Source organism: Sus scrofa, chromosome 1 (assembly GCF_054392235.1).
Source record: "Sus scrofa isolate SSC_HxYL_T2T_F1_AM1 chromosome 1, Sscrofa_HxYL_maternal_Yorkshire_Landrace_v2.0, whole genome shotgun sequence".
NCBI classification, from domain to species: Eukaryota; Metazoa; Chordata; class Mammalia; order Artiodactyla; family Suidae; genus Sus; species Sus scrofa.
This window is the reverse complement of record NC_139383.1, coordinates 44,988,037-45,013,023: the sequence shown is the minus strand read 5'-3', so window position 1 is coordinate 45,013,023 and position 24,987 is coordinate 44,988,037. Positions and strand designations below refer to the sequence as shown.

At 36.9% G+C, this 24,987-nt stretch overlaps 2 protein-coding genes and 1 pseudogene across 13 annotated transcripts in view; 1 reads left to right on the top strand and 2 right to left on the bottom strand.

Annotated features, from left to right (window-relative positions):
• The window catches only part of PHF3 (PHD finger protein 3), a 1,103,753-nt gene that overhangs the window by 284,814 nt on the left and 793,952 nt on the right, over positions 1-24,987 (bottom strand). The window lies entirely within an intron of this gene.
• The window catches only part of ZUP1 (zinc finger containing ubiquitin peptidase 1), a 106,129-nt gene that overhangs the window by 35,767 nt on the left and 45,375 nt on the right, over positions 1-24,987 (bottom strand). For 5 of the 12 annotated variants that reach the window (XR_014806660.1, XR_014806728.1, XR_014806873.1 and 2 more), the window contains one exon: positions 17,881-17,950. The gene's annotated coding sequence lies outside the window, so the exon portion shown is untranslated. Of the gene's footprint in view, positions 1-7,030; positions 7,461-9,980; positions 11,205-13,006; positions 16,075-17,243; positions 17,518-17,880; positions 17,951-24,987 lie in introns of those variants that run through there. The other 7 variants (XR_014806633.1, XR_014806746.1, XR_014806650.1 and 4 more) reach the window with 7 other exon arrangements.
• Positions 13,382-15,509, top strand: LOC146406053 (uncharacterized; annotated as a pseudogene).

The window sequence follows — 24,987 nt, the reverse complement described above, 5'->3', positions numbered from 1 at the left end:
TTTTGTCTTTTTGCTATTTCTTTGGGCCGCTCCTGTGGCATATGGAAGTTCCCAGGCTAGGGGTCCAATCGGAGCTGTAGCCACTGGCCTACGCCAGAGCCACAGCAATGCAGGATCTGAGCTGCGTCTGCAACCTACACCACAGCTCACGGCAATGCCGGATCGTTAACCCACTGAGCAAGGGCAGGGACCGAACCCGCAACCTCATGGTTCCTAGTCAGATTCGTTAACCACTGCGCCACGATGGGAACTCCGGAAGAAACTATTTTAAAACGTCATTAACAGCTGAATGGATGAAAAACCTCTAGTGGATGCACAGTGGAATTCCACTCATGATCAAAATTGTAACTGCAAATCAAAAATCTACAGTAGATACACACACAAATAAGAAAAAGCAATCCTAACACAAAACTAAAGATATTCATAAAACCAGAAGAGAACAAGAGAAGGCAAGAAAAAAGACTAATGAAAACTATCCAAAACAATTAATAAAATGTCAATTATAACATACATATCATTCATTACCTTAAATGTAAATGGACTAAATGCCCCAACCAAAAAACACACACTGGCTGGATGGATTAAAAAAAAAAAAAAAAAAGACCCATGTATGTGCTGTCTTCAAGAGACCCACTTAGATTCTAGGGACATATACAAATTGAAAGTGAGAGGATGAAAGAAAACATTTCATGAAAAGGGCATCAAAAGAAAGCTGGAGCAGCAATACTCATATCAGACAAAATAGACCTTAACATAAAGAATATTATAAGACACAAGGAAGGGCATTACATAATGATCAAAGGACCAATCCATGAAGAAGAGATAACAATGATAAATATATATGCACCCAACATAGGATCACCTCAATATATAAGGCAACTGCTAACAACCTTAAAAGGAGACATGATAATAACACAGTAAGAGTGGGATATTTAACACCCCACTTACAGCAATAGACAGATCATCCAGACAGAAAATCAACAAGGAAACCCAGGTCCCGAATGAAGCATCAGACCAGATGGACTTGATAGATATTTAGAGTTCATTCCATTCAAAAGCAACAGACTACACATTTTTCTCAAATGCACACAGAAAATTCTCTAGGAATGGTCACATTCTGGGCCACAAATCAAGCTTCGGTAACTTTAATAAAATTGAAATCATACCAAGCATCTTTTCCAAACACAGTGCTATACCACTAGAAATCAACAAGAAGAGAAAAAACTGCAAAAAATACAAACACATGAAGACTAAACAACATACTTCTAAAAAACCAATGGATCACTGAAGAAACCAAAGAGGAAATTAAAAAAAAACCCTAAAATCAAATGACAACAAATAGAGAACAGTCCAAAACCTATGGGATTCAGCAAAGCAGTTCAAAGCGGGAAGGTCATAGCAACACAAGCCTTCCTCAGGAAAACAAGAAAAATCTTAAATAAACAACCTAAATTGACCCCTAAAGCAACTAGAGAGAGAACAAGAGACAAAAACCAAAGTTAGCAGAAGGAAAGAAATCCTAAAGATCAGAGCAGAAATCAATAAAATAGAAACACAGAAAATCATAGAAAAGATCAATGAAACTAAAAGCTGGTTGTATGAAAAGATCAACAAAATTGATAAAACCCTAGCCAGACTCAGAGAGAGAGAGAGAGAGAGAGAGAGAGAGAGAGAGAGAGAGGACTGAAACTAGTAAAATTAGAAAGGAAAAAGGAGAAGGTAAAACAGACGTCACAAAGATACAAAGGATCACACTACAAGCAACCCTATGCCAATAAAATGCACAACCAGAAGAAATGGACAAATTCTTAAAAATGCAGAATCTTCCAAGTCTAAAGTAAGAGGAAATAGAAACGATGAATAGACTGATGACAAGCAGTGAAACTGAAACTGTGATTAAAAAACATCGAACAAACCCGAGTCCAGGACGAGATGGATTCACACACAAATTCTATCAAAAATTTAGAGAAGAGTTAACACCTATCCTTTTGCAACTCTTCCAAAAAAATTGCAGATGAAGGAACACTCCCAAACTCATTCTATGAGGCCAACATCACCCTGATACCAAAACCAGACAAAGATACCCCAACAGAAGAAAATTACATGCCAATATCCCTGAGGAACATATATGTGAAAATCCTCAGAAAAATACTAGCAAATCAATTCTAGCAGTACATGAAAAGCATTGTACACCATGATCGAGTGGGATTTATCCCAGGGATGTAGGAATTTTTCAATATCCACAAATCAATCAGTGTTATACACCACATTAACAAACTGAAGAATAAAAACCCTGTGATCCTCTCAATAGATGCAAAGAAAGACTGACAAAATCCAATGCCCACTTCTGATGAAAACCCTCCAGAAAATGGGCATAGAGGGAACCTACCTCAACATAGTAAAGGCCGTTTATGACAAACCCACGACTAACATTATTCTCAATGGTGAATAGCTAAAAGAATTCCCCCTCAGATTAATAACAAGACAAGGATATCCGCTCTTTACACTTCTATTCAACATAGTTTTGGAAGTCCAAGCCACAGCAACCAGAGAAGAAAAAGAAAATTAATCCACATTGGAAAGGAAGAAGTAAAACTCTCACTGTTTGCAGACGATATGATACTAGACATAAAAAATCCTAAAGGCACTACCAGAAAACTATTAATAAGAGCTCATCAATGAATTTGGTAAAGTTGCAGAATACAAATTTAATGCACAGAAATCTATTCTATTTCTTTATACTAACAATGAAAGATCTGAAAGAGAAATTAGGGAAACAATCCCAATTACTGTCGCATCAAAATGAAGAAAATATCTAGGACTAAACCTACCTAAAGAGGCAAAGCACCTATACTCTGAAAACCCCTTTCTGGAGGGTTTTCATCAGAAATGGGCATTGGATTTTGTCAGTCTTTCTCTGCATCTATTGAGAAGATCATATGGTTTTTAGTCTTCAGTTTGTAAATGTGGCATACAACACTGATTGATTTGTGGATATTGAAAAATTCCTACATCCTAGGGATAAATCCCACTTGATCGTGGTGTACAATCCTTTTCATGTACTGCTAGAATTGGTTTGCTAGTATTTTGCTGAGGATTTTCACATATAAGACACTGATGAAAGTAATCAAAGATGACACAAACAGATGGAAAGATGTACCATGTTCTTGGATTGGAAAGAATCAATATTGTCAAAATGATTCTACTACCCAAGGCAATCTACAGAGTCAATGCAATCCCTATCAAATTACCAATGGCATTTTGCACAGAACTCGAACAAAATCTTTTAAAGTTTCTTTGGAAGCACAAAAGACCCAGAATAGTCAAAGACAGACAGCCTGAGAAAGAAAAATGGAGCTGAGGGAACCAGGCTCCTTGACTTCAGGCTATACTACAAAGCTACAGTCACCCAAACAGTATGGTACTGGCACAGAGACAGAGACATTGATCAGTGGACCAGGATAGAGAGCCCAGAATTAAACCCACAGACCTACGGTCAACTAATCTACAATAAAATAGGTAAGAATATGCAACAGCAAAAAGATAGTCCCTTCAATAATGTGTGCTAGGAAAACTGGACAGCTAAATGTAAAGGAATAAAATAAGAAGACCCCTAATGCCATACACAAAAATAAACTCAAAATGGATTAAAACTTAACTATAAGGCTAGACACCATAACACTGAGAGGAAAACACAGGCCAAACCTTCTCTGACATAAACCACAGAAACATCCTTTCAGATCCACCTCCTACAGTATTAAAAATAAAAACAAAAATAAACAAATGGGACCTAATTAAACTTAAAAGTTTGTCCACAGCAAAGGAAACCCTAAACAAGAAAAAAAGATAACCAGTGAAAAGGGAGAACATATTTGCAAATGAAGCGACTGACAAGGGATTAATCTCCAAAATATATAAGCACTTCCTGCAGCTCAATATGAGAAAAAACAAAACAAAACAATCCCTTTAAAAAAGGGAAAAAAGAGCTAAACAGGCATTTCTCAAAAGAAGACATAGAGATGGCAAAGTAAAACAAAACAAAATAACTCATGGCAAGATGTTCAACATCACTAATCATTAGAGAAGTGCAAATCAAAACTGCTATGAGGCACTACTTTACACCAGCCAGAATGGCCATCATCAAAAAGTCTACAAACAATAAGTGCTGCAGAGGGTTTGGAGAAAAGGGAACCCTCCTATGCTATTGGTGGCAATGTAAATTTGTGCAACAACTACAGAAAGGAGGATGGAGGCTCCTCAAAAAACTAAACATAGAATTACCATTTGATCCAGCAATCCCACTCCTGGGCGTCTATCCAGAGAAAACCATGACTCTAAAGGATACATGTATCCCAACGTTCACTGCAGCACTATTTACACTAGCTAAGACAATGGAAGCAACCTAAATGTCTATCAACAGAGCAGTGGATATAGACGATTTGCTTCATATACACAATGGAATATTACTCAACCATATAAAGGAACGAAATAATGGCACTTGCAGCAATATGGATCCAGAGATTATCACAATAACTGAAGTAAATCGGACAGTGAGAGACAAGCATCACATGGTAACACTTAGATGTAGAATCTAAGAAAATGATAATTATGAACTTATTTGCAGAACAGAAATGGACTCAGAGTTAGAAAAACATAAGGTTACCAAAGGGGACAGGTGTGGGGAGAGAGGGGTGGACTGGGGGTTTGGGATGGAAATGTCGCAAAATTGGGTTGTGTTGATGGTTGTACAACTATAAATATAATAAGATTTACTGAGTTATTAAAAATTATTGGGAATGCAAACGGATCAGTGAGACCCAGGTATGAAAGCTGGGGAAGGGAAGCAATAATAATGGGCACCACAAGGAAGTTTCTTTGTGGTGAGAGAACAGTTTGTATCCTGATTGTGCTGATGATTACATGAAGCAATGCAGGATAAACTTTCACAGAAGTATAATTGCCTCCTGCCCCTCAAAACAAGTGCATGTGAAAACTGGGGACAATGAATACTTTTCTGATTTCGAGGTAACAGTATCGTACCAATGTCAACTTCCTAATTTTGATAAAGTACAATGATTGTACAAGAAGAACCTTGAAGCAGAGGCTGCAGCTCAGGTCCAAACTCTAGATGCTGAGAGAGAACCTACAGGTCTCTAATTCAACCTCTCATGAGGTAGAAGCCCATTCTGCAACACCTCCAAGGCCAGATTACATCTGGTTAACCCCTAGCATCCCAAAGGGGACAACACTCACACAGAGCAGCCAATTAAATGTTGAGACAATACAACCTGCAGGAAAGCTCTTCCCTGTAAAATTAGCCAAAATTTAGGAGTAAAATGCCTTGACATCCTTGGACATGTTTTGCCCTTGATCACCATGTCTGGATCTGAGCGCCATCAAGGGCACCCGCAATAAGCAAGGGGAGTTGGCATACTTCATTCAGTTGAATATTACAATACCCTTATGCAGTGAATGTCATGACTCCCACTTTAAAGATGGAAATAAGTTCCTGGTGTTATTACAAGTAGTCAGTAAACAATCTATGATAAGAATACAGGAGAGTTTTGTTTATACCAGACTGAGCACTCTAGCCCAGGAGATAGCCTCTCAGTTAGTTCTGAGGAACTTCTTCAGAGAAGCAGGGTTTTCAGTACAGTTTTAGTCTTGTCAGAACAAAGACCATCAAACATGAAAGGCGTACATTCCTTCAAGGTTTCAAGAAAGAAAGATTAGCACTTATCCAGTCAGTATGGTTGTGGCACCTGGGAAGGGAGCCCTAGCATCAAAGAAGTACAAGCATTGGCACCCTAGGAAAGTAAGCCTTTATCTCTATCTTCAAAATGGATATTCTTTACTCTTGGACAATGCACCCTTTTCTTTAATGGTTAGAGCAAATGCACAGTGTGTGTGTATGATAGGCCACAGGACATGCTGTTCTAGTCAGCATAAAGTTCAAACCAATTCAAGTATAAGCCAGAATAACTTTCTCATACCTAGATATATGAATATCTCTTCCATCATTAGATACGCACTAAGACCAAGACTACACAGTTAATAAGGGGCAGAGTCAGGATTTCCCCCAGATTGAAGTCCAATACTCACATGTCCCCTCATATTCCCCCTTTGAAGCTGATCAGAAGAGGTATGTGTGCTGCATGTAAGACAAATGGAAGAGAAGAGAGGCAAAAGATGGGATGTGATGATGAAAATGTAGAAAAAAATGGAAATTCTGTGAAACTAATGAAATGAAATCTAAAGAATGTGAAATAATCTGCTTAATCTAAATAGTTTTAAAGATAAAGGAAACTGAGAGTTTACTAGACCTGGCTAAAGAAAATAACCAATAGAGCCAATAAAATATTAGACTACCAATGGCAAACTTGTTTGATAAAAAGAGACATCCCATTGAAAACAGTCTCCTAGAATCAGGGGAAGCAGGTGAAGGAGAGATGCCATGACACAACCCACAGCAGTGGTCAGGCTGCCCTTGGGTGGGCACTTGGCCTTGATGCCTCCCCCCATGGTGTGGCAGCAGGCAAGCTCCCCAATCACTCTGCTCGCTCTAGTGTCCACTCCCACCAACATGGCTGCTGGGATTCCCAGACTCTTTAAGGTTTTCTATGCTTGAAATTACGGTATTTGTGCACAGAGATAATTATACCTCTTCCTTTACAGTTTGGATGATTTTATTCTTTTTCTTGCCTAATTGCTCTGCCTAGGACTATATATGTTACTATGCTGAACAGAAATGGCGAGAATGGGAATCCTTGCCTCTTCCTGATCTTAGCGGAAAATCTTTCAGTCTTTCACCACTGATTATGAGATTAGCAGTAGGTATTTCATGTACGGCCTTCCAATGCTGAGTTAGTTTCAATCTATATTTTGTTAATTCAGTTAGTGTTCTTTATCATGAAAATGTGCTGGATATTATCATATACTTTTTCTATATGCAAAATTATGATCACGTGGGTTTTTCCCTTCATTCCCCAAATGTGATAATATATTAATTCATTTTCAAATTTTGAACTACCTTTGCATATCCAGAGTAAATCCATGAGGGTCCTGTTGTATAATCCTTTTAAGATGTTTTGAATTCATTTTGCTACTAGTTAGTTGAGGAACGTTGCAACTTACATTTCATAATTGACATTAGTCTTTAGTTTTACTTCCTTGCAGTATTTTCCTTGCTTTAGCATTAAGTTAATGCTGGCCTGAGTGACTGCATTTGGAAGTCTTCCATCCTCTTCAATTTTCTGGAAGCGTATAGGGAGAATTGGCGATAATTCTTTGAATCTTTGGTAGAAGTCACTAGTGAAGCCATCAAGACACAGGCTTTGCTTTTCTGTGCACATTGCATTTAATGACTTGCTTTATTCATTCCTTTATGAATCGTGGATTCTTACCAGGCACAGATGGCACATCATTGATCTTGTCACATTCTGCAGAACTCAGTACAGTTTCTGAAATATACATGATAATCTAAAAAGTATTGTTTGAATGAGTGAATAAAGGTGAGCTAGCCTTACGAAATCACACAGTTGCAAGTTCCAATAAGCCGAAAACAAGAGCAGTCATTTTAATAGAAGGAGTAAGTAATAGATCCTTGTCAAAACTTAGAAAAAGCCCAAGCACTTTCAATTTTCTACAACAATATAAAAATATTTGGGCTTTGCCTCAGGTGTTCCTTATAGATGGGATAGTTTCTCCTACTCACATTCTTTTCAGGATCTCAGAAGTTCTGCACTTAAAATCAGCAGTTTTCTTGAAAAAGAACTGAGTGAAGAGGATCTGGATGCTCTTGTGAATCAGGCTATATTTCAGAACATGATCTGCTAGGTAATTATGATCGTGTTCTAAGATATGAAGTTGGAATAGGAATGAACAAGGGACATTTCAGGTGCAAAGGTGATCATCAGTGGGTTAAAGAGGCAAAAGTATTGAGAATTGCCTTGGGTTCTTGGCACTTAGACTGAGCAAGGAATGGCCTGTAACATGTCTCCAGGTATAAGCACTTGAGCCCTAGAGAAAACAGAACAGAACTTCGGTACACAGAGTGACATTCAAGCCTGACTAGTAAGTATCCAGATTCCTTCTTTCTGGTCCATGTGAGCCAACACTAAAATTTGTTAACAAGTCTTACTTATAGCCAAAGAATACATGGGACCAGGAGGGTTCCAATTCCTGTTTTCCTTTATTTCTCCTAGAAAACTCTAGAAGTAAAGTCAATATGTACTTTGCTATTGGGCGGGGGCAGGGGGCACGGGGGATTTTAGGTTACTATTCTTTCCTCAGGTTCAGATTTCTTCACTGTAAAACAAGTGGATTGATACCTCATTAACCCAATAAACTATGAAATCAATTATTCCACAGCATGCAGTAAGTTTCTCCTGTGCTCCAATAACTTGCCAAAGTTTGTTAAGAATAAATACATGTTCCTTCTTATGCTCCTTAAGTTCATTTTTACTTAATTTTTATAATGTATATAATTCTAAAGTATAATTTGAACTTTGCTACTTTATTCATATTTATTCCTAATATATTCATAACTTAGCATCCTGATGATAGACATTGATTAATTCTTAATTATGTCAAGATTTTATTGAAGTTACTGGAGATACTAATTTTTTTTTTGCCATTTCTTGGGCCACTCCTGTGGCATATAGAGGTTCCCAGGTTAGGGGACGAATCAGAGCTGTAGCCACCAGCCTACACCAGAGCCACAGCAATGCAGGATTTGAGCCGCATATGCAATCTACACCACAGCTCATGGCAACGCTGACTGGATCCTTAACCCACTGAGCAAGGCCAGGGATTGAACCTGCAACCTCATGTTTCCTAGTCAGATTCGTTAACCACTGAGCCACAACGGGAACTCTAACACTGATATTTAAAAAAAAAAATCATTATTTTTCATCATATTTGTCATCAATTGTCACATTTCTCAAATAGCTGACATATTACGTATTTCTCATGCTCATACAAGCTCACTAGCTCTTCTAATGCCAGTAATAATGGTACACAAGAAATCCTGATAGCTAAAGATGTCAAATTATTATTCTTCATTCAAAAAGGGTCTTAATGATGGTTTCAACCTTCCAGCAAGTAAAACTCCCAAGAGACATGGGCATCTTCTGTGAGCTTGAATTCATTCCTTGTAAAACTTTGGGTCTTTTTTTTTTTTTTCAGTTTTAAAAATGAAGAAGTACTTACTTTGAAGAGTATTATTAAGGATATTACAAGATTGATGGTTTGCTAAGTGTGGTGCATGGCATTTCATAAAATATGTTTAAATGTTATAATCTCTTCATTGATATTACTTTTGTTTATCCTTCTAAAAAAGTTTATAACTTAATGGTAGTGGATGGTGGAAGTCTAACAGAACAGGATGGTGGAAGTCTAACTCTCTTTCCTGTGTTACCACATTCGAAGTTTGTTCCTAAGTTTGTTTCTTAGCTCATCCCTGTATAAGGAAAAGTAAAGTATCAAATCCCATGGAGAACAAACAGAATTTTTGAGAAGACATCAAAGTGAGTTGGAAAGAGATTAGAGTGGGTTGGAGGAGGCTTTGGCCCAGATAGTGCCTCACCCAAGTGCTATCTACATGCCTATGCCCCAAGAGACTGGAAGTATCACTTGACTGTGGAGCAAAATGAAAGTTTTGACAGAGTGTTCCAAAGGGAGATGAAAGATTTTCCTTTGAAGTTCATCTAGGCCATATATTAGGAGTAGATTCAGTGCAAAAAATCACGTAAAAAATTGACTAACTAGAGAGTATATTTTAATATACACATTAATTTGTTTTTCATACAAATGTTAACTATAAAACTTTATTAATAAAAAGGTGAGTAAACTATACTTCACTTCATGGCCATCTGTTTAATGAAGCTTTGACATTTCAATAATAAAAATGATGTGGGAGATACTCTGCTATATTGGCCTGTATAAAGATGTGAAGGAAAGAAAACATGCAACACATATTGTAAATATCTGATGAGTGTTTTCTTTAGCATGTATTTATTATTATCTACAATTGAATTGAGGATCAATCAAATGTAAAACATCCTTTCATTCTTCTAATTTAACTGTCACTTTGTTGGATCAAAATCAACTGTGCATGTCATATAAATAGAGAAATCACACACACACATGCATCTGTTTACCAGATCACAAAGTTTACACTACAGATCAAAGGTTCAGAGGAGGATTAATCATTTAATGGCCCAAGTGCTTAACAATTTGGATGGAAAAAATAGTTGTACCATAACATATCACTCAGTTAACTAATTCAACATGCATTTAACATGCAGTTAAATTATTTTGAATAACTAGAAAAATATAGGTAAATCTGTTTATAATTCCCAAAGAGAGAAAAACTTATGAAGCATAAAAGCAGAGGAAGAAAATTAAAAGAAAAATTTAATAAATTTACACTGAAACATTTCAAGGCGCCACCTTCCACAGGGTAAACAAATATAAACAACTCATTGTCCATGAACCATGAATCACTGTCCATGAAGAGTGAAACAAATGAGCAAATTTTGAATTTCATATAAGAAACTGATTTAGGAGTTCCCACTGTGGCTCAGTGGTAATGAACCCGACTGGTATCCATGAGGATGCAGGCTCGATCCCTGGCCTGGCTCAGCGCATTAAGGATCTGGCATTGCTGTGAGCTGTGTTGTAGGTAAGAGACACAGCTCGGATCACACGTTGCCCTGCCTGTGGCATAGGCTGACTCAACCCCTAGCCTGGGAACTCACATATGCCATGGGTGTGGCCCTAAAAACCAACAACAACAACAACAACAAAAAAAAAAAAAAAAAAAAGGAAGAAAAAGAAACGAAAAAACTGACAGGCATCAATAGGAATGCATGAATTTGAACTATATGGAAAACATACATGAATCTCAGAAGCAATAGTACTCAGTGGAAAAAAGTCATCACTTATTCAGGATTCATTACATAAGATCAACAGATGATAAAGTTAATCTATTGGTTTAGAAGGAAAGTGATTATAGTACCAGTCAGGCAAGAAGACTATTCCCAGAGTTTTGGTATTATTCTGCTTACTGATTTTAGTGCTGATTCCATAGTGTGGTCACTTGGTTAGTATTCATCAGGCTGTGCATGTGTGATTTGTGAATTTTTCTGTTTTTTCATATATTAGTGAAATTAGTGAAAATAATTCATAACAGTGAAAACATCCTATTAGAACAGACAAAAAAAAAAACTTGTTTATAGAAAAGATAAGACACTGATTCATAAAAAGCAAAAGTTTAAAAATGGGAGAATGCTCAATATAAGAGAGAGTAAGGCAAAATAAATGTTCTCTTACAAATGTTGTAGAAATGGAAATCTGTTCAAATATTCTTTATAGCAATTTGAAACTGAATCAAGTCTTTAAAATCGTCATAGTCTATAAGCCTGTAACATCATTTTTGAAAATTTCTGAACTCCCATTCAATTAAGCGAATTTTCTGCACTTAAAATTTGACCTTCACTACATTTCTTCTTTCAACTAGTGTAATTTTCCTTTTCCAAGAAATTGGCATATTTTTATTGCACACATAAAATATCTGTTCCAACCTCGGTTGAGAATATGAATCTGGGGTTTTCAGGCATTTTTGAAACTCTTTCTCTTTGCATCTTGGTCCAAGCACTTTGTTACGCATGAGAATACTTTACTTCTAACCAACATAAGCAAAATAGAGCAGGTAATGAAAATGATTAATCCACGTTCCCATGCCCCAGACCTAGGCACATATTAAGAAAGTAAAAGCACATACCCTCTGCCTATATTGATTTGTCTTTTCTGGACACAGATGTTCATTCATGTTGCAACATGTATTAATATCTTGTTCATTTTTATTTCTGAATAAGATACCATTGTACGAATACAGCACATTTCATCTATTCTCCATTTGATAGCCATTTGACTTATTCCCACTTTTGACTATGGTGAATGATGATGCTATGAGCATTCATGGACAAGTCTTTGAGAGGACTCAGACTTTCATTACTTTAGGTAGATATCTAGAGGTTGTCGGGAGACATGTTTCTACAATCTTTTCTTAGCCTCTCTGCTTCTATTTTCTATGCTGAAAACTCCATCTTGTCCTGCTGTACCTTTACTCTAAATTCCTACTCGAAAAACAGTTGCAGTCCTGGTAAATAACTTAAGCTTAAGAACAAAGGCTTAAAGGCATAAGTTATGCATGTGGTCAGCTGAACAAGGACATAATTCGTCTAGGCATGCAGGACCTGTGCAGATAGGCATGCCGTTTGCACAGCATAATATGTCCTGTTAAGAATAAGAGGAAGCTGAGCCTCATGGCCCTAAGGGGTTTATGAGGGGTTGTTAGCAGGATATGCATCAGCAAGGAGAACAGGTGCAAACCTAGGCATGCCTGGTTGCTGCAGATAGGCATGCCATTTGCAGAAGCACAGTGGTGATTCTCTAGATGCTATGCATAGATAGCTAATGCCAGGCTTCCTCAATGCTAATGATTGTTAAATGCCTAAAGGTCAGAGTAAAAGCTTAACTGACTACCAGCTATGTGACTTTTAAAATAATAAAAGAACTATATCCTGCACCTACAGCACCCTCCTCACTTGACCTAATCCTAAAGAGCACAATAAAAGCAGTGTGGTGTCTTGAGGTAGTGCTCTTGGTCCCTGACCTTGAGTCCCCTTGTTCCCATCTTTGATTTAAGATAAATATCTCTCTGTCTTATTTTACGTTAACTTCTTAAGTTTTACAGTGCCCATTCTTCAGCCCTTATCTGCTGAGCTGGTCTTGGCAAGAGGTAAGAATGCCAAACTGCTTTCCAAAGAGACTGTACTATTTAAATTCCCACCAGAGGTGAGGATTCCCACTTCTCTAATCTTTGCCAATGCTTGCTAGTGTAACTTGCGGTGCTGAAGAAAGTTTAAAAATATTTTAATAGGTTCTCAAATCAAAATTTTATTTTATTTAATTTATTTTTCATTGTTTTATATGTACATACTTTTTGCTTTTTAGGGCTGCACCTGCAGCATATGGAAGTTCCCAGGCCTGGGGTCCAATGGGAACTATAGCTGCCGGCCTATGCCACAGCACAGCAATGCAGGATCCAAGCCACATCTGCAACACAAACCATAGTTCAGAGCAATGCCAGATTCCCTGACCCAATAATCAAGGCCAGGGATGGAACCCGCATCCTCAAGGATATTAGTTGTACTTGTTTCTGCTGAGCCAAGATGGGAATTCCCCTCAAAATTTTAAACCATAGTGCAATGCAGAGCCATACTGGCAGCTGAGCTAAAAGGAAAATTAGTAATTATTTTAAATTTGACCATTTAAGCAAAAAAATATCCTACACCCACAAAGAAGCTACATCAAGATGGTAGAAGGGGTTCTTTTGCAATATAAACAAACCATTTCCTACCTGGTGATCAACCTACAAATTGGAGAATATCTATTGCAGAGGCTCCCCCACAGTTGGAAAAGTTCTGAGCCCTACATCAGGTTTCCATGCTGCGAGGTCTCGCTTTTGGAGAAGCCCCTGGAGCATTGTGCATTGAAGGCCAGCAGGGCTTGTGCTCAGGAACCCCACAGGACTGGGGGAAACAAAGACTCCACTCTTGTAGGGTACCCACAGGCCTTCATGTGCACTGGGTCCCAGCACAAAGCAGAGACTCCAAGAGAATCTGGAGCAGATCTTGGAACAATATCCAGGGGGCGGCTGTGGTTTGCTGTGGGGAAAGGACACTAGAGGAAGAGTCTTGTGAATAATCATCAGTTTGAACTCCACTGGAAGAAGTCATTTTGGAAAAATATGGCACCACCTGTCAAGGGTGAGATGCCCCAGGCTAAACAACAAACAATGTGGAAACACAGCTGGCCCATCAGTAAACTTCTAAAGTCCTCTTAGGCAAACAGCCCACCTCTAATTACACTCAGAGACAAAGCTCCACCTACCAGAGGTACAAAAATCAGCTCCACTTACCAGTGCGCAGGAACCAGTCCCTCCCATCAGGAAGCCTGCAACAAAGTCCTGTACCAACTTCATTCACAAGAGGGCAGAAACCAGAAGCAAGAGAGGCTACAACCCTATAGCTTGCAAAATGGAGACCACACAAAAAAACTATACAAAATGAAAAGGCCGAGAAACTTGACCCAGATAAAGGGACAGGTGAAAAAAAAAAAAAACCCAACAGTAACACAGCTAAGTAAACTAGATTAACAACCTCCATGAAACAGACTTTAGAGTAAGGACAGAAAAGATGATCCAAGATCTTAGAAAAAAACTGGAGGTAAAGAGTGATAAATACAAGAAGCGTTGCAAAAAGAAATAGAAGATTTAAAGATCAAATGAGCAGAGGTGCAAAATCCAATAAGAAATAAAAAATTCACTAGATGTAATCAATAGCAGAATACAGGAAAGAGAAGAACAAATAAGCGAGGTGGAAGGTAGACTGGTGCAAATCACTGATGTGGATCAGAATAAAGAAAAAAGAATGAAAAGAAATGAAAACAGTGTAAGAGAACTCTGGGACAACTTTAAACACACCAATATCCACATTATGGGGTTGCCAGAGGGAGAAAGGAAGGGCTGGAGAAAATGTTTGAAGAAGTAATAGCCAAAAAGTTACCTAATATTTGAAAGGTATTCATTCAAATCCAGGAAGCACAATGAATACCATATAAAATATACCCCAGGAGCAACACCCTGAGACACATGTTAATCAAATTGACCAAAATCAAAGACAAAGAGAAAATATAGAATGCAGCTAGGGAAAACAACAAATTGCATACAAGGGAACCCTGATAAGATTCTCAGGTGATTTTTCAGAAGAAACTTGGCAGGCTGGAAGACTACCAAAGTAATGGCAGCCTTGAATGATAAAAGAGAGATTCCATCCAAAACAGTACAGTCTCTCAGAAAGACTGCTGGGGGAAGCAGATGAAGGAGAGATGCCATGGGACATCCCACCTCGTGGCCAGGTGGCCCTTGGGTGGAAGCAGGCAAGCTCCCTACCCACTCTGCTATGGTGTGGTAGCTGGCAAGCTCCCTACCTACTCTGCTGTCTCTGGTGCCCACTTACATCAATGTGGCTGCTGGGATTCCCAGCAGCTAAGTGAAATACTCAAAGCTCTCCAGCACTAAAGGTGGACACATTAACCATCAGAAGGAAAATTTATCTGCCCAAGTAAGCTTTAAGTTGAAAAGATATCCAGGTGCCTTGAGATCTCATTTATTAAAGTTTAAGAGAAGCCCTACTAAGATTCCTTATAAGGCCATTGCTTGTGCCACCCTACAATTTTTGATGGATGCTTTTCTCATTATCATGGGCTTCTTCCTTCTGGCAGGCTACATCAAGAAAGTGGAAGCCAATTGAGCCTTTCCAGTTCTGATTGTTGGCATCCTGGTATTCCTCCCTGGGTTTGCCTACCTGATCATTGCCTACAGAGCATACAGAGGCTTCCAGGGATACTCCAGCCATGATCTTCTGGACTGTGATGACTAGCTCCCACCACAGCCAGAAAAGTCACAGACCGTGCTGAGCAGAGAACAGGACATTGGGCAAAAGTTGTGGAAATCTATGCCTAAGGATTAAAGAATTCTGCTGCTTTACAAATGCTTGGTAAAAATTACAAGCAGGGAGTTCCTTTTGTGGTGTAGCAGAAATGAATCTGACTAGTATCCATGAGGATGTGGGTTTGATCCCTGCCCCACTCAATGGGTCAGGGATCTGGCATTGCCGTAAGCTGTGGTGTAGGCTGGCAGCTGTAGCTCCGATTTGACCCCTAGCCTGGAACTTCCATATGCCTCAGTTGTGGCCCTATAGAGAGAGGGAGAGAAAAAAAAAAATACAACCAGAATTTATAAATCCAGCCCCAAAATGTTAATTGAGTTTACAATTAGCCAAATAGTAAGATAAGGGAGCACAGAGCTCTATTTTTACCTTCCAGGCCTTTGCAAAAGCCCAGTGACAATTTTTTCCACTGGATATGTATAGAGGAAGAGTAGCAATGTTGATTGCATGAGGAAGTGAACAGTCACTCTGTAGAACAAAATGTTGCTGCCACCACCTATTTAGAGATGAACATTTCTTTTACTTGGTCCTCTTTGGTAATTTTATCTTGTGGTCAATGGGAAACATTTTGTCAAATTTCATATTACCAAGTAATTTATTTGAAAAGTTTGAGTATCTCATCCCTCACACTAATCTCTGTCTTTGTAGTCTATAGATGATTTGGGCAACATCAAACATCAATTTAGGAAAAATAAAAAGAGCACTACAGCTGTGTTGTGTGGAGACCCACTGAACTTTATAGTCAGAAAGAACACGTTTTAAATTCCAGATGCAAATTTTCCAGCTATATAACCTGGGCAAATTACTTTAATACTCTGAGACAGAGTTGGGGACCCTAATTCTTACTGTTTTGGGTTTCAATAGGGGTCCAATAAAGTATTCTATATCGACAACATAGCACATATCTGTTTTCAAAAGTGTTTATTACTCACTGTGAAATATAGTTCTGTAGAAGACTGAACATAAAATTAACTAAGTCACAAATGAATTGCATTCATTCCCTTCAAGCTAAGATAGGAGAGCTGGCCATCCAAGAGAATTAGACTGCTAATCTGTAAAGTTATTATCTCAGTTTAAATCAGGGCACTGGGTTATATTTTATTTGTATGAACCTTCTATACAGGAATTTCTATACAGGAATTGGGCAGATCCAGGCTTTGTGATACCTGAAGTTTATATAATTTGGAGGGGGCCTCTTAAGAAAAAATGCAAATTTATGGATTTGAAATTAAGCATAGGGCATGGCAAGGTGCCCTGATGCTTAAGTCTCATTAGCTTCATGGTAAATTTGGCTCTGTTATAGAAGGTGAAGAAAGGATCTAGAGAAAAGGACTGAATGTGGGGATAGGTCTGTGGTCAAGACTGTGGCTCCAGATTAAAGTTAACAGTTGAAAGAGCAGTAGGACTTTTTAGAGAAAAGTTTATCATCATATAAAAACCAATACTTTTTGAAGTGTTATAGATAATATAGATTTGTGAGAGATAAAGAAAAGTATATTTTCTGCACGAAAAATACTGGCAATTCATAGGAGAGAAGGAAAATACTTTCAGGTGTGTTACCCTTAATATATACAAGATGTGCTCAAGTGAAAAAAAAAGGGTTTGTTGGTCTTCCATGGGTACCCAGACATATAATGAATAGGAAAAACTGTAAAAACTTGTATATTTCTTTTTTCTTTTGGCTTGCTCTTTCTTCCTTCCTTCCTTTCTTTCCTCCCTCTTGTTCTTCTTATCTTACTTCTTTTCTTTTTAACTTTGTGAGATGCAAAGAGGTTGGAGCAAGTTTAAAAGACCGTTGTGCCGCTTTTCACTTAAAAAATGGAGAACTACTGACAATGAAGGCCGAGTCTGCCTTTCCCATCTGCCTGACTGGCTGGCAGGGAAGGAAAAGAACTTGCATGTTGGTGAAGGAGGATGCCAGGTGGGACAACAGTGAAATCTAGAGTAAAAAGCAAGCTACTAAGTCCAAGGTGTCCTAAGGGGTATAAAATGAGGTTTAATCAGAGTGCCATATATTTGTTGTTGTTGTTGTTGTTGGTGTTGTTCAAATGATTTTAATTACTGGAAATCACAATTCTTAATATGCAAATAAAAAGGTGTAAAGCTCGAGGAAAAAAACAACGAAGTGATGTATTCCGTTAAAACTGATCAGAATACACACACATTCTTACACTCCTCCCCTCTTGGGGCATGTCTGGGAAATAATTATTTCTAATAAATTTATAATAAATATTTCTAACAATATTTTTATGAGATATATACACTAAAATGTTTTTAAAATAAAAATAATTATATGACTTACCAGAATTTGGATAAGAAGCAGTAAAGATCTCACTATCTTGGACTTAAGTCTTCTAGCACACTTAGAAAATCTGGGCCAAAAAAAGTAGGTATGAAAAGTTAGAGCTTTTAAAGTGTAACAATTAAAAACAAAAACAAAAAAGAATAAAAACAGCAACAAAAAAGAAAGTAAATAAATAATAAATAAAAATAAAACAAAAAAAGTGTGACACTGATCATCAACTGCCTTTGTTTTGATCTGTTCTGCATTGTTCAGTGATATGCTACCAAAGCATAATAATACTCTAGAAAAAGTGAGAAAATTTCTTTACTATTCACTGCATAACACAGCAGCAAATGAGGAATAAAAACAGGATAGTTTGGACTCTTACTTGCCAATAAAGGTGTTTTAAAGCCTGATATTCTATCTCAACAGATACAGAAAAAGCATTTGACAAAATCTAACATCTTTTCATGATAAAAACTCTTACCAAAGTGTGTATACAGGTAACATATCTTAACATAATAAAAGCCGTTTGCAACAAACCCACAGCCAATATAATACTCAACGGAGAAAAGCTGAAAACCTTTCCACTAAAATCTGGAATACGACAAAGATGGTCACTCTCACCACTTTTATCCAACGTTGTATTGGAAGTCCTTGCCACAGCAATAAGAAAAACAAAAGAAATAAAAGGTATCCAAATTGGAAGAGAAGAGGTAAAATTGTCACTATATGCAGATGACATGATACTGCATATAGAAAACCTTAAAGACTCCACACAAAACCAAATTGAACTGATCAACAAATTCAGCATAGTAGCAGGATACAAGATTAACATTCAGAAATTTTTGTTGCATTTCTATATACTATCAATGAAATATTAGAGAAGAATATAAAAGTACAATACACTTTAAAAATCACACCCCCGAAAAATTAAATACCTAGGAATAAACCTGACCAAGGAGGTAAAAGACTTATATGCTGAGTACTATAAAACATTAATCAAGGAAATTAAAGATGATTCAAAGAAATGGAAAGATATTCCATGCTCCTGGATTGGAAGAATTAATATTGTTAAAATGGCTATACTACCCAAAGCAATCTACAGATTTAATTCAATCCCTATTAAATTACCCATGACATTTTTCACAGAACTAGAACAAATAATACAAAAATTTTTATGGATCCATAAAAGACCCAGAAATGCCAAAGCAATCCTGAGGAAAAAAAAAAAAAAAATGAAGCAGGAGGCATAACTCTCCCAGACTTCAGACAATATTACAAAGCTAGAGTAGTTAGGACAGTGCGGTACTGGTACAAAAACAGCCATAGGGACCAATGAAACAGATTAGAGAGCCCAGAAATAAACCTAGACACCTTTGGTCAATTAATCTTTGACAAAGGAGGCAAGAATATAAAATGGAAAAAGATGGTCTCTTCAACAAGTGGTGCTAGGAAAACTGGACAGCTGCGTGTAAATCAATGAAACCAGGCACACTCTCACACCATGCACAAAAATAAACTCAAAATGCTTAAAGCCTTAAACATAAGAAAAGATACCATAAAACTCCTAGAAAGAGAACATAGGCAAAACATTCTCTGATATCAACCATACAATGTTTTCTTAGGTTAATTGCCCAAGACATTAGAAATAAAAACAAAAATAAACCAATGAGACCTAGTTAAACTTAGAAGCTTTTGCACAGAAAAGGAAACCATTTAAAAAATGATTAATACAACCTATGGAATGGGTGAAAATAGTTGCAAATGATGCAATCAAAATTTTAAATGTGTATAACTGCTGACCCAGAAATTTCACATCTATAAATTTAATCACATATATAAATACATATATATACATATTATATACTTTATGAACTAAACAAACAAAATTTTTAAAAGATGTTTAGTGGCACACTTTTTTAAAAATTAAAAATTGAAAAACTGGTGTTCCCGTCATGGTGCGGTGGTTAACGAATCCCACTAGGAACCATGAGGTTGCAGGTTCGGTCCCTGCCCTTGCTCAGTGGGTTAACGATCCGAAGTTGCCATGAGCTGTGGTGTAGGTTGCAGACGCGGCTCAGATCCCGCGTTGCTGTGGCTCTGGTGTAGGCTGGCAGCAACAGCTCCAATTCGACCCCTAGCATGGGAACCTCCATATGCCGCAGGAATGGCCCAAATAGCAAAAAGACAAAAAAAAAAAAAAAAAAAAAAAAAAGATAATCTACATAGAACAAAATAATACTGAAACCCTAAAACTACAAGGATAAGTGGAGACATATATGGTGAAAATATCTGAAAAGAAAGAACAAGTGGAAATACTCACATCACAGAAAATGACATTCAAAGAAAAAAAATTTGAAAAACTAAGCCTCCATCAATAGCCATTAGGATTAAATGAATTACAGAATGTATTTAATATCAAATATATTTTACTTGTTAAATACATATATATACATGTATACACACACACACACATCTATACAAAATGTAGGATGGTGTTGAATAATTATTATATATAAAAACAGTTGTAGAATAGTCTCTAACATTATCCCATTTATTTATTTAAAATATATTCATAAATATACATATTCCCTTCCAGCTTAATGAAAAAAAATATGCTAGACAGGGGGAAAATAGTTTTTCTAAGCTGAATAAGTTTGTGTATTTTTTTATCAGTTGACTTAGAAATGTGTACAATTATAACATTCTTATTTGATTACTGGATTCTAAATTGTATGTGCATGAATTTTTTCACATTATACCTGGGCTGTTCAAATGTTTATTATGAGAACATTATTTCTGTTATAGAACTACTTTTAAGTACCCTGAATAATCAAATTGTATCCTATTTTAAAAAACTACTTGCGAAAGTTGCCTCTCTGGAACAGTGTGTTAAGAATCTAACTGCAGTGGTTCAGGTTGCTGTGGAAGCATGGGTGCAATCCCCAACCTAGTGCAGTGTGTTAAAGGATCCAGCATTGCCACAGTTGTGGCTTAGGTTGCAGCTGCTGCTTGGATTTAATCCCTCGCCCAGGAACTTCCACATGATGTAGGTACAGCAAAAAACCCCGCAACAAACAAACAAACAAACAAACAAAAAACCCCACCTACTTGTACTAGATCTGTAAAGAAAAGTGAAAATATTTTAGAGAATCTTTCCAAATACTAAATTCCAAACAAGATTAAGATTTAAATGTATTAATAATAATAACAGTAACCATAACAAATACCAGTTATTTGTCTACATGTTTTCTTGAAATTCTTACTTAGCCCTTTATAGATGTTAGTCCCACAGTTTTATGGACAAGCCCCTTTGCAAAAAAAGAAAGAAAGAGAAAGAAAGAAAGATCAATCTTGGGACAGAAAACCAAAGATGGCAGTGGAGATACAACCAAAATCACCAGATTTGTGCCAGAAAATTAAACAGAAAGCTAGACAACTCTCTGAGTTCATTGGGCTAAAAGCCTTTTTCAGATAATAGATTTAATTCATCCTGTTTTTACATAAATACTCAATAGACTTTTATCCTGTGAACAAACACAAATGCCTCTACCACTCTTCATCCTGAGAAGTGCTAGAATTATCTAAAATGACCATAATGACATGGTAGAGAAAGGTACTGAGCAGGATGAAAAAGCATATCTTTGGCTATTGCCTAGGCAGTGGCACCCATGGCTCTGATTTGGGTTTATGGCCCATTCTGAAGGCTTCTTGGCTTGGCATGGAGAACATTCCATGAAGATGAGTGTGTCCAGGAGATCTGGCGAAGATGACATGAAAATGAATGTTGAAGGGGATGGGAAAGCCACAGGGACTCTTGTTCCTATGGAAACAGCCATTGAGGCCTTAGATATTGAGCACAGCATAGGTAATCAAGTGAATCAGAGATTACCATACAGCTGTACATGTATCAACTTAATGGGTAGGAAGTGGCTCAGAATTAGAATGTGGCCAGAGATGGACAACTGTGTGAACTAGAAGGCTTTTTAAAAAAAATCTATTTTGTTGGAGTGTGGTTGGTTTGCAGTGTTGTGTTAATTTCTTCTGTACAGTGAGGTGATTTTGTTATACATACATATTTTTAAAAATCATGTCTTTAATATGAAAAAGGTTCATGACTATAACTATTATGTAAACTATATTTCCTATATTAGCAAAAACTATTTCAGGTGGTTATTCATTATAAAAATGTGAAGTGGTTCTCAACTGAAAGTTTGAGGGCCAGGAGCCTATGTACATAAGGAGCTCCCCCAAAATAACTTGGTATCAAGTTGTATATTGATTGTCTGGAAAGGTGTTTCAGGGTAACTTGGTAACTACAAAAGACTCCCTTCAAGAGTTAAAAGGTTATCTTGCCCTAATTTGGGATAAGAATTTGTAACTCATGAGCATTTCTTCAATCACAGAGTAAGATATATTACCACCAGAGAATAACAGGTTCATTTCTAAAGTCTGAGATAATGTGCAGTCTGACTTAGTGAATGTGACAGACATAAAATGTCAGAGGTTATTGAGATGCAATATTAGTCCTTTTTGTCTTTTTGTACTCTTCTAGTTTTTTTATTCTGCAATGAAATTGGTCATATGACAGTAAAAATAGGAAAGCAAAGAGATTATGAGATTTATTTTATACCAAGAAAAGATGAATTGATTAAAAATCTGTTCATTTTTTCCCTTATTGATACTAATACTCAATAACATGGACAAAGACTAATAGTATTGAACTAAGCTCAAATAGGGGTGTTGGCTTCCTATATTCAGCAATGGTTTGGTATGTACAGTTGCCATATTAGTTACAATTATGAAAGATAAATAGAGCCAACTATATGTTATCTACAAGAAACCCACTTTAAATATAAAGATAGATATTATAAAGTAAGTGGATGGGCAAAAATACACCATGCTAACACTCATTAAAAGAATATAGGAGAAGCTATATTAATTTCAGACCAAGGTGATTTCAGAACAAGGAAAGCTATCAGAGACAAAGAAGTACGTTACTTAATGATAATGGATCAGTTCTCCAAGAAGACATAACAATCCTTAATAGCTACACATCTAAAAACAGAAAGTCAAAATACATGAGGCAAAAACTGATAGAGCCTCAGGGATAAATAAATGAATTCACTATTGTAGTTGGAGACTTCAACATGTCTCTAACAGAATGGACAGATCCAGCAAGGAGAAAATCAGTAAGTACATAGTTGAATTCAATAACACTATCAGTAACTGGCCAAAATTGACATCCACAGACCATTTCATCCAACAATAGCAGAATACACATTCTGCTTAAGCTCATATGGAACATTCACCAGGACAGATCACATTCTGGGCCATAACAGCACATAAAAATTACAGGATATAAGAAAACAAACATTAAAATCATACAATGTAGTCTCTCAGACCACAGTGGAATTAAACTACAAGTCAAGAACAGAAAAAATAGCTGGAAAATTTCAAAATATTTTGAAATAAATGAAAATAAAATGCTACTTATTAAAATTTGTGGAATGCGGCAAAGATTTGTACTTAGAGGAAAATTGATACAATTGAATACATATATCAGGAAAGAAGGAAGATCTAAAATTAATCATTTAAATTTCCACTGTGGGACACTACAGAAAGAACAGCAAATTAAATCCAAACTAAGCAAAAGAAGAGAAATAATATAAAATAGATAATAAGAAAAATAATATAAATTAGAGTGGGAATTAAAGAAATTGAAAAAAGAAAACTGGAGTTCCCATTGTGGCTCAGGAGTTCTCATCGTGGCTTGGCAAAAATGAATCTGACTTGTATCCTTGAGGACACAGGTTCGACCCCTGGCCTCGCTCAGTGGATTAAGGAGCTGGCATTGCCATAAGCTGTGGTGTAGGTCGCAGACACAGCTCAGATCCTGCATGGCTGTGACTGTGGTGTAAGGCCAGCAGCTACAGCTCCAATTCAACCCCTATCCCGGGAACCTCCATATGCTGCAGGTGCAGCCCTAAAAAAAGACGAGAAAAAAGAAAAAGAAAAAGAAAACAAAATCAACATAACTAAATGCTGGTTCTAACAAAAGTTCAATCAATCAATCAATAAGCCTCTCTAGCCAGGTTAGGAAAAAGGAAAAAAAAAAAAAAAAGAAGATGCAATTACTAAATTGAACATTAAAGATGTAACATCACTAAAGATTCCATTAAAACGATAATAAAAGATAATATGACCTAGTCTATGCTTATAAGCTTGATTATCTAGATAAAATGGACCAATTCCTTAAAAAACAGTCTGCCAAAGCGCGCGCGCGCGCACACACACACACACACACACACACAGATATTAGCATATATATGCGAATCAATAATTAATCTTCAAAAACAGGCCCAGATGGGTTCACAGGTGAACTCTACCAAATATTTAAGGAAGAAATTATACCAATTCTCTACAATCCCTTCTTCTAGAAAACAGAAGCTGGTAAAATACTTCCTAATTTATTCTATGAAGCCAGAATTACTCTAGTAACAAAAGCAGAGACAAAGAAACCTATACAAAGAAAACTATAGACAAATATCCCTCATGAATATAGATGAAAAAATTCTCAAGAAACTATTAGTAAATATCCATTCAGTATTATAAATTGTATTATAAATACTTCAATAAAATAAGAGAGAAAAAAATGAAGCTGGCAAGTTAAGTTGGCTAAGAGCTTTGGTCATTATGCTACAAACAATGAGAAGCAAATTTAAGATTACAAGAGTAAACATCTAGATAGAGACTTAGGGTGAAAATAAAGCAGGAATAATAATGGACATCTAATGTTCCTTTCAGATGTTCCTCTCACCTTAAGAGCAGAGATAAACGCTAAGTCTGTTTCTTGTCATTCCTTTCTTCTGTGCGCACACACACACACACACACACACACACACACACACACACACAAGCTCTGTAAATGTATTGTCCTCCCACAACTGCAGGAATCATTCTCACCACACAGCTTAAATCAAACTATTAGACCCTGAAAATCCTCTCATGGGGTGGAGGTGGAGGCTCCTTGTCTGAGTCTGACCAGTTCTCAGGTTTCCAAACATGACTGACGGACTGCAGATTGGATTGGCTGATCTAGTTAGAGGAGCAGAGGCTCTA